This window comes from Phoenix dactylifera, chromosome 5 (genome assembly GCF_009389715.1).
Source record: "Phoenix dactylifera cultivar Barhee BC4 chromosome 5, palm_55x_up_171113_PBpolish2nd_filt_p, whole genome shotgun sequence".
NCBI classification, from domain to species: domain Eukaryota; kingdom Viridiplantae; phylum Streptophyta; class Magnoliopsida; order Arecales; family Arecaceae; genus Phoenix; species Phoenix dactylifera.
The window spans coordinates 17161557-17173101 of NC_052396.1; the positions used below are offsets into that span (position 1 = coordinate 17161557).

The following is an 11545-nucleotide window of genomic DNA, read 5'->3' on the forward strand; positions in this document are numbered from 1 at the left end:
CCCAACCGGACTCGGCCTACGGGGTGACAGTCCCTGGCCGCTGCCGCCCTAGGGCAGAGGGGCAGCCAGGGGGGCCGCCGGTTCTGGCCACGCCGGCGACCAATGCGGCCCCCAAGGCCGCCAGCCTCCGCCCCCGCCTCTCCGCCGGCGAGAGGTGGTGGCGAGACTCCCACAAGAAAAAGGAAAAAGGGGGAAGAAGGAAACAGAAGAAGAAGAAAGACAAAAAAAAGGGGGGGGGTACTTACCTCGGACCACGGCCTTACCTCGCCGTGGTCGGAGCCGGTGAAGTCCTCCCGGAGGAGATCGGCCTCGAACCCACCTCCCAGCTCTTCTCCTCTCCTCCGGCACCACTTCGGAGAAGAGGGAAGAGCCGGCCTCCCACTGCCGCCGCCCCGAAAGAGTTGCACCTCTCCGGGCTGGTGGATCGGGAGCCTCGCCTCCCCGCCGCCTGCGAGAGGAGGGGAAGAACCGGAAGGCGGCGAGGGAAAAAGGAGAAAGGCACCGGGAGAGGAGGAGGCCGGGGAGGGTTCGGTGAAGGCGGAAGGAGGAGGGGGCCGGGCGGATGGGAGATGGAGAAGCCGAAGAAGAGAGAGGGCCGCACGAAAAAAGGCGGAAGCCTCTGGAACCACCTGGAAAGGGCCCTTAACGGGTCTGCCCAGCGGGTCGGATCCGAGTCCGGATCCGAAACCCGTTAGGCCTAAATCCTTTAATTCGATTTGGGTGAGTCCGATGAAGGATTGATTCAAGCCCAATCGAGTTAAATGGGTTAAATTAAACCCAATTGGGCTGAGGCTGAACCCCCATTTATGCAATAGTAATCCCAGCAGGCCCAATTAATTGTAAATCAGGCCCAGTCCAAGCTAATTAAATTGGCAGAGGGCCTAATTGGCTGAAAGAGGCTGGACTTAGTTTAAATCAGGCCCAACCCTGTCATTAAAAAGCCCAATTAACCATATGGACCCAAATGTCTTTAAATGAACACCAAAGGCTTCAAATTGGCTAAATTAAAATGGGCCAAGATCCTTGGTTGGGACCCAAGCAAGTCCATGATAAGATGAACCAAATTCTATAATAAATAGAGAATAATATGATTCCTATAATGTGGTTTTAGGAATCAACGATTTGCCACCAAGACTTTGGATAACGAATTGCTGTAAGTAACCTGTTCTAATCCTGTTTTGGATCATGTCATGTTATTAATGTTTCCTCAGCATTTCTTTTAAGTATATATGTTTCATGCTTGATATGTTACAATGTTTAAGTAACTTGCATGAACCCAGAAGCTATGGCTATGTATGCGATATGATGATACTGATATTTTAATCATGCATGTAAGTTTATAAAGTCTTAGCTAGCCCAGAGGCACTATAATGGGCTCAAAGATGCTACTGAGAATGACTGAGCCGCCAGTGGCTGAATAGTAACTGAGCCTGCCCCGCCAGTGGCTGAATTGGAATTGGGCCTGCCCCGCCAGTGGCTGAATAGTAACTGCGCTTGCCCCGCCAGTGGCTGAATAGTAACTGAGCCTGCCCCGCCAGTGGCTGAATAGTAACTGAGCTGGCCCTGCCAGTGGTCGAGTCTGACTTCGCAGTAGCATCCGAGAGAAAAAGGACCACGGCATGCCGGGGGCACGGTTTCATATGCATATATTATGAAAATTTTGTGATTTGCACTACTGCTTTGTTTAAATTGCATACATATTATGCCATGATGATTATTAGATAAACATGCATGTCAGCTTTCTCAAACCCTGATTTACATGTTTAGCCTACTGGTTGATCCGGTAGGATTATGCAGGATTACTTACTGAGCCGTGTAGCTCACATCTGTTTATGCTTCGTTTTCTTTTAGATCCTCATCAGTGATCGCCACCAGATATATTTTTATTTTGTTACAGAGCTTCGTATTTTTGGAGAAGCTTATATACTTTTGTACATTTGAATAGCATAGAAGTTCTGTATTTTTGGTTTCAAACTTGAAGGTTGTACTGCAAAACTTTTAATATATATATATATATAAGTTTGAATCCTTTTGGTTACCTGTTACCCCTGTATGAGGCTGCGTGCTACTGTGGGCGATAGTCGGCAATAGCACGGTCGTGTCACGGATCCGGGTCCGGGGGGTGACACAGTTAGTAAGATTTTACAATCTGAAGACATGCATATTGATGTTGCTATAGATCAATTAAAAGGTCTTCTTTCTTATTTGAAAAGTTATAGGGAAAATGGATTCATGAATGCTTTGAATTCATCTAAAGAAATTGCAAATGAAATGGAAATAGAACCTATATTTCGTGAAAAACGTGTGATCCGTAGAAAAAAATATTTTGATGAAAATAATGATGATGAGATAACAAGATCAGCTGAAGAATCTTTTAGAATTGATTACTTTTTATATATAGTAGATCAAGCTATTTTTTCAATTCAAAATAGGTTTGAACAATTTACCGTATATGAAAATGTTTTTGGTTTTTTGTTTAATTTTAGAAAGTTAAAATCTTTGAATGAAGATGATTTGAAAAAGTGTTGTCTTAATCTTGAAAACTTTTTAAAGCATGGTGAATATTCTGATATTGATGGTATTGATCTGTTTTCAGAGTTAAAAATTTTAAAAGAATTTTTACAAACAGAAACTAGTACCCCTATTGATATTTTAAGTTTTATAAAAAAAACAGATTCTTTTCCAAATGCATGCATTGCATATAGGATATTATTAACAATACCTGTAACAGTTGCTTCTGCTGAAAGAAGTTTTTCAAAATTAAAGTTGATAAAATCTTATTTGCGATCAACTATGTCACAAGAAAGATTAAATGGATTAGCTATATTATCGATTGAAAATAGTATTTTAATGGATCTTGAGTATAAAAGTTTAATTAGTAATTTTGCTTCTCAAAAAGCTAGGCGAATTATTTTTAAATAAAAATTTTAAAATATTTTTATACTTATTAAAAAAATTATTATTTAAATAATAATAAAAAAGGCCCCTTCTAATGAGTTCGCCTAAGGCCCCCAAATGTATTGGGCCGCCCCTGGGTGATGACTGTGGATTTTCAAACTTTCCTACATTGGGTCTTAAAGCTTATGAAAACACGTACAATGCATAATCTCTACATCCCTCACAAATATCTCTTTTCTTATCTATTCATTTCTGCTAGTAAAGGGTGTTTAACAATGTAAGATATTTCATATAAATTTGCTGACGAAAGAAGCGCCCAACTTTTTTCAACAAAAGAAAAAAGCATCTAGCTTTAATTTATCGATTTGCTAAGATCATCATTCTCCTTGCTCAATTAGTTACGATCATGCATTGCTGTAGATTTTTCTTCAATTTTTCTGCAACTTACGTTGGAATCGGAATGATCTGCCCATACATTGTGAGCATATCTATTCTCCTCGGAGGCATCCTGTTGCGGAAAATACAGGATCCAAACGGCGAACAGAACAATGCACAGAAATTCAGGGAAGAAGAGAAAGAAGAAATTGAACACAGAAATTTACGTGGTTCGGCAATGTGCCTACGTCCACGGGAGCGAAACGGCCGTAACTTTTCTTCTGTCACCAAATAACAAGGGTTACAAGATATTTATAGCTAAACCCTAACCCTAGAGTCCCAATCCCTATCAGCATCCCTGGTAAAATAAAATATTACATAATTATCCCAAAGATAAATATATTCCGTCGCTTCGCTCCGCTCCGTTAGAATACCAGTGTACCACTCAAATAAGAATACCACTTAATATGAGCCACTTATTCTAACAATCTCCACCTTGGCGAATATTCACCCCTTAGGAGAAAAATAACCTGGGACACCACCTGACGCTGATAGGTTGGAACACATCCTCTCTAGCACCTAGAGATGTTAACCAAGTTCAAGCAATGCTTGAACTTGTCTGCAGTAACGGGTTTTGTCAACATGTCTGCTGCATTTTCAGAAGTGTGAACTTTCTCAAGCAATATATCACCGGAAGAAACCAACTCCCTGATCTTGTGATACCTCACATCTATGTGCTTGGTTCTCGCATGATACACCTGGTTCTTCGCCAAATAGATCGCACTCTGACTGTCACAATGCAACTGAACTCCACCTTGCTGAACACCCAGCTCCTTGACTAATCCTGTTAACCACAATGCTTCCTTGGCAGCCTCAGCCACTGCCATATACTCTGACTCAGTCGTAGATAGTGCAACTAGAGACTGTACCATGGACCTCCAACTGATAGGCCCTCCTGCAAGAGTGAATACATAGCCTGTAGTCGACCTCCTGTCATCCAAGTCCCCTGCATAATCTGCATCAACATATCCTACGACTGAAGGATCATCTTGCTGTCTGACAAACATGATACCATGGTCTATAGTACTCCTCAAGTATCTGAAAATCCACTTGACTGCATCCCAATGCTGTCTCCCTGGATTCGCCATAAACTTGCTCACTGCACTAACTGCATGCGCCAAATCCGGCCTGGTACAAACCATAGCATACATCAGACACCCCACTGCACTAGCATATGGAACCGTTGACATGTCTTCAATTTCTTTTTCTGTCTTTGGGCACTGTGAGGTAGACAATCTGAAATGATTCGCTAAAGGTGTGCTCACTGGCTTCGGATTACCCATGCTGAACCTCTCCAACACCTTTTGTATATAACTACCCTGAGATAACCACAATTTTCTGGAATCTCTGTCCCTGCGAATCTCCATCCCAAGAATCTTCTTGGCCGCGCCCAAATCCTTCATATCAAACTCTCTACTCAACAAAATCTTCAACTTGTTGACTTCATTTATACTCTTCGCAGCAATCAGCATATCATCCACATACAGTAACAGAAAAATAAAAGAACCATCATCAAGGCTCCTCACATAAACACAACAGTCATACTCACATCTTCTGTAGCCAATCCGAATCATGTAGGAGTCAAAACGCTTGTACCACTGCCTCGGAGACTGCTTTAGCCCATAAAGTGACTTCCTCAATTTACAGACTAAGTGCTCCTGTCCAGGTTCTGAAAACCCTTCTGGCTGCTGCATGTAAATCTGCTCCTCCAACTCACCATGAAGAAAAGCTGTCTTTACATCCATCTGCTCTAACTCCATATTGTAATGTGCTACCAATGCCAACACTACCCTGATGGAAGTGTGTCTGACCACTGGGGAGAAAATCTCATCATAATCAATCCCAGCTCTCTGTGAGTATCCCTTTGCTACCAGACGTGCCTTGAACTTTTTCCCTTCTTTTTCTGATACTGCTTCCTTTTTCTTGAACACCCACTTGCATCCTATCGCTCTCTTCCCCTTTGGAAGCTCCACCAACTTCCATGTCTGATTTTTATTCAAAGATTCCATCTCCTCCATCATAGCACCCATCCATTTACTCTTCTCCTGGCTGTGTACTGCCTCCTGAAAAGTAGTAGGATCTCCACTGCTAGTGATTAATGCATAGGAAACCAAATCTTCAAAACCATACCTAGTTGGTGGCTTGATAGTACGCTTGGGTCTGTCTGTGGTTATATTATGTTGCTCTTGATCGGCTGAGGTAGACGTCTCTGTATCCTGAACATTATTCTCCTTGACAGAACTCTCTAACTCCACCTGCACCACCTGCTTATTGCTGCTGCAACTTTCTGGCATCTGCTTCTCTTCTTCTTGAGTACTTTTCAATATGGCTTTCTCATCAAAAACCACATCTCTGCTGATCACCACCTTGTTTGCCTTCGAATCCCAAAGCTTGTACCCTTTCACCCCTTTCTGATACCCCAGAAAGATACATTGTCTAGACTTCGGGTCTAGCTTTGACCTCTCCTCACTAGGAATATGCACATAGGCAGGACATCCAAATACTCTCAAACCGGAGTAGTCTACCTCATTACCTGTCCATACCTCCTCTGCAACCTTACCATCTAGTGCTGCCCTAGGTGACCTGTTAATCAAGAAGCATGCCATATTCACTGCCTCTGCCCAGAAGTTCTTTGCAAGCCCTGCATTTAACCTAAGACACCGTGCTCTTTCAGCTATAGTCCTATTCGTCCTTTCCGCCACACCGTTCTGCTGAGGTGTCTTGCGTACTGTGAAGTGTCTCTTAATTCCATGCTGCTCACAAAACTCAATGAACATTGAATCTGTGTACTCAGTCCCATTGTCTGACCTGAGGCATTTGATCTTTCTCCCTGTCTGATTCTCTACTTCAGCTTTCCACAACTTAAACTTGGCAAACGTTTCTGACTTGTGCTGCATGAAGTATACCCAGACCTTTCTCGAGAAATCATCAATAAAAGTTACGAAATATATATGTCCACCCCGTGATGCTACTCTGACTGGTCCCCAAACATCTGTATGAATATAGTCAAGAATACCCTTTGTCTTGTGCGTGGCAGTCCTGAATTGAACCTTGTTCTGTTTTCCAAGAACACAATACTTACAGAAATCCAGTTTGCAAGTTTTAATACCCTTCAGGAAATTTCTTTTATGCAGTTCCAGCATACCACGTTCACTCATATGACCCAAACGCATATGCCATAAGACTGCATTATCAGACTCAGATTCTGCAGCAGCAACTCCACCTACAACAGTAGTCCCTATCAACCTGTAGATGTTCCCTGCTACTTTCTGCCTCTTCATCACTGTCATAGCACCTCTACTAACCTTCATTACTCCACCTTGAGACTTGTAACAAAACCCGTTAGAGTCTAAGGTACCCAATGAAATTAGATTCTTTCTCAAATCTGGAACATGTCTAACATCACACAATGTTCTAACCACACCATCAAACATAGTAATTCTGATATTCCCTATTCCAATGACTTTGCAAGATGCATTATTACCCATCAAAACAGAACCAGAATTAACTAACCTGTAGGTATCAAACCAATCTTTATTGGGCGTTATGTGATAAGAACATGCTGAATCTAGAATCCAAGAATCCGCGAGATGATCTGAACTGGACGAAACTGAAAGTATATCACCATCACTGCTCTCTGTGTCTTCTTTCACTATATTTGCAGACTTGGACCCTTCAGATCTGTCATCATCTTTACCCTTCTTTTTCTCAGGACAATTTCGCTTTATATGACCCTGTTTTCCACACTTGTAGCATGTTATGCTCTTCTTTTTCCTGGATTTAGACCGGGATTTACTGCGATTTGATCCATTCCTTATGTTGCTTCTTCCACGCTCCTGGTTACCCTTCACCACTAAGCCTTCTCCTTGAGAACTCTCAGCACTGGCTTTCTTCCTCTGATGAAAACCTAACAAGGCTCCAATGACGTCCTCTAACTCTAGGGTTTCCTTTCCCCACGTCAGAGTTGTAACCAAATTTTCGTACGTAGGAGAAGCGGGTAAAGAATGCAATAACATCAACGCTTTGTCTTCGTCTTCGAACTTCACATCAACTCGCTGCAGATCACTGATAATCTGATTGAACACGTTGATATGTTGGCTTAAATCAGCACCCTCTGTCATCTTAAGACCGTACAGTTTCTGCTTAAGATAGAGCTTGTTCGTCAACGACTTGGACATGTACCGACTCTCCAATTTTGACCAAATTGCCGCCGGCGATTCCTCGTCCATGACATGATACATCACGTCATCAGCCAGACAAAGTCGTATATTTGAAACAGCCTTAGCCTCCAATTCCTTCCACTCTGCATTACCCATGTCATCTGGTTTCTTTCCGTACAGGGCCTTTACCATACCCTGTGATACTAACAGATCCTTCACCCTCCTCTGCCATAGCCCGAAATTCCCAGTTCCATCGAACTTTATCACATCGAACTTCGCAGAAGACATCTCTACAATCTTATCTTTTTTTTTTTGCAAAATAAATTAGAGAAAAATAGGATCTGATGAAAATAAAAAAAATACCAGAAACGCCCCTCTTCTTAGGTCAGAACGCGCACGGGAGAGACTCCTCTTCCGGATCTATCACGCGCGGCGTTGGACGCGCGGCAGAGGCGGTGCGGTCACGGGCACGGGTGCACGACGGCGCAGCAACCGGAGGACGCGGGCAGACACAGGCGCACGGGGGCTTCTTCTTCCTCGCTCGTGGACTGCAACAGGGAGTTTTTCTTCCTTCCACGCGGAAGCCGCCGCAAACAAGGAACCACCACAGGGAGAAGAAACTTGGGTTTCAGTTTTTGGGAAGAAGACGCCTTGGGAGAAACAACCCACCACCTGAAGCAAAACCTCCCACGGCTTGGAACAACCCCTCCTGTGAAACAGAACGCCCAAAAAAAAAGAAACCACTGGACTTCCGTTCCTTCTCTCACGCTCCTTCCTCTGTTCTTCTTCTCGTTTTGGGAAGAGAAGACACCCAAAAAATATGAGCCTTCCACGTGAAGCAAAGTTTCCCCCTTCACGTGAAGCAGAAATCACCCACAGCACCGTGGGGATTTTGTCTTGGAAAGAAGACGCCCAAAAGAACCCACGCGACGGGAAGAAGAAGAAGTTCCTCCTTGTTTTTTTTTTTTTTTGTTCTGTGTGTTGTTCTCGGCTTGGGAACAACCCTGAGATCCCACAAGAATTAACACCCACGACTTGGGAAGAGAGCCTTGGGAGAGAGGACACAAACCCCTCAGCCCCCCCGTGAAACAGAGAAAACAAATCTCCCTTCCCTTCACGTGAACCACCTCCCACGGCTTGGATCAACCCCTTTCTCTTCTCTTGGTTCTTCACGGCGTTCGAGAGAGAACCCACCGGGAGAAAAAAAAACCTCTTGCCTTTCCTCGGCTTGGGAGAAGACGCCTCTGATCTCCCCGCGTGAAGAGCACCGCCCACGGCCGCAGGAAATATAACCTGAGGCTCTGATACCAATTGTTGCGGAAAATACAGGATCCAAACGGCGAACAGAATAATGCACAGAAATTCAGGGAAGAAGAGAAAGAAGAAATTGAACACAGGAATTTACGTGGTTCGGCAATGTGCCTACGTCCACGGGAGCGAAACGGCCGTAACTTTTTTTCTGTCACCAAATAACAAGGGTTACAAGATATTTATAGCTAAACCCTAACCCTAGAGTCCCAATCCCTATCAGCATCCCTGGTAAAATAAAATATTACATAATTATCCCAAAGATAAATATATTCCGTCGCTTCGCTCCGCTCCGTTAGAATATCAGTGTACCACTCAAATAAGAATACCACTTAATATGAGCCACTTATTCTAACACATCCTTTCATGGGAAATCATGTCGCCTCTCCTAGGTAATAAGAAAGGCAGTTGGTATCCTGTAGATATCCCATCAAGCAGTCTTCAGAGCTTGCAGGGCTATAGGGTAACTATCCTCCACTCCTCTTCTTCTGTTGTTCTGGCAGCTCAAGTTTCAATTGAACCTTCTAATCACAGGAACAAGTTTACGTACACCAACCAAGTTAGCCCTGTTACTAAGTCTTTTTTTTTTCTTCTTCTTCATATCCTGCAGATCTTCAAAGGCATTGCGATGATTCTTGGAGATGGTCTCTATAACTTCGTCAAGCTCCTATTTCGAACAATTTCTCCATTCATTTTCACAAAGCGAAGCAGAGATTCCATAATAATGCTTCCTGTCTCAGATGATGGTTGTCGTACCAGCACGACCGCCACCATATCCTTCGACGACCGACGTCGAACTGAATTCTTTCTTAAAGATCAGATTCCAAAGTCAGTGGCATATGGGGGCAATGCTGCCATTGCTGCCATCTCCACTGCCACCGTTCCCCACATCTTTCCTCAACTCAGATGGTACCATGTCTTGGATTCCTACATCTTTGCACCGGTATTAGCCTTCTGCAATGCCTACGGTACCGGCCTCACTGATGGATCTCTTGCCTCTACGTATGGTGTGCTTGCCACCTTCCTTATTGGAGCTTGGGCAGGTCATTCGAATGGTGGTGTGATAGCAGGCCTCGCAGCTTGTGGCGTCATGACGAGCATTGTGTCCACAGCTTCAGATCTCATGGAGGACTTCAAAACAGGATACCTGACATTAGCCTCTCCAAGGTCCATGTTTGTCAGCCAAGTAATTGGCACTGCGATGGGTTGTGTGATTGCTCCATGCGTCTTCTGGGTCTTCTACAAGGCCTTCAATGACCTTGGCTTGCCTGATAGCGTATACCCAGCTCCCAACGCCATTGTTTTCCGAAGCATGGCGATAGTTGGTGTGGAAGGCCTCTCGTCGCTGCCAGAGCACTGCCTCACTCTCTCCTTCGTATTCTTTGCTGCTGCTATTGTCATTAACCTGATAAGAGATTTGGCTGGAGAGAAGAAGGTAGCGAGGTTCATACCTCTCCCAATGGCATGCAATGGCGATGCCTTTCTATGTTGGGTCGTACCTTGGTATTGATATGTGCGTAGGGAGCTTGATATTGTTTGTGTGGGAAATGAGGAACAGGGCACAGGCGGATGCATTTGGGCCGGCAGTAGCCTCTGGTTTGATATGTGGTGATGGGATATGGACGCTACCACAAACTGTGCTGGCTATGGCTAAAGTGAAGCCACCTATATGCATGAAGTTCCTATCTCGGAAGGTGAACGTCCAAGTTGATGATTTCATTGCCAAGTTAACATAGTTTCCTCAAAGTTGATGGACAATAAATCAAGAACAGAAAATAGATTCAGGGATCAACAAGGCATGCCGCTCATCCACCACCTAAGTTGATTTTCTGCGTATCTTTTCAATTTTTAGTCAAGTTTTGTCATGCCGCCTGTTGTTCATGATTTAATTTTGATCGTATGTATTAGATGTTTCATGGATAAAGTTCTCAAATTATGGATTGTTTTAGCTTGATTAACTTTTCAAAATATAATATTCTTGATGGGTATCCAAAATTGATTTCCATCCATCTTAAATGGGCTGGACTCAATATATAGTCCGAGTCATGTGACCGGTCCAGCCATTTATAAGAACTGGTTCATCACTCGTGATTCGATCAAATCCATCCATTAAAGCTAGTGTTGAGCCATCTCACAACCAATAGGAGATAATTTTTGTTATTAGTTTGCGTATAGGAGCAACCCTATCCTTCCAAATGTGAACGCCAATACGAAAACTATGAATTCAATTAAAAAAAAAATGCTAAAACTATGAAAAGGGCATCAAGGCCTTATAGCACCTAAATTAACATATAGCAATATACCTTGTATAATAAATGATTACTGGTAACTTATATATATATATATATTTATTTTTTTTTGCTAGAAAAAAGAGGTAGGGGGAGGAAGGGACCAGCCCACCCCCGCGTAGCAGCCCCTACTTGACCCCCGCCCCACCAGAAGAATATTCGATGTGGGTAAATTCCGTTTTACTTATATCCTTCCCATCCGAAGGTGAGTACGTCACACCTGGCACCACCTCAGTGGTACTAAATAGTCTTATGAGATAGTTTATCTATTCATATATATATATATATATATATATATATATATATATATATATATATATATATTTGAATATATAACTTTCTATCGGTATTGGACGGATATTAATCAGTCCGCTGTCGCCCTCATCGTGTTGGCAGTTGGCGCCGTTTCTTCCGCGCAGCCAATGGAAATGTAGATCCAGCTGACCAATGACTTTA

The 11545-nt window shown here is 43.4% G+C and overlaps 1 pseudogene; it reads left to right on the forward strand.

Annotated features, from left to right (window-relative positions):
• Window positions 1-3019: 3019 nt before the first annotated feature.
• Window positions 3020-10638, forward strand: LOC103699983 (annotated as a pseudogene).
• Window positions 10639-11545: the final 907 nt, after the last annotated feature.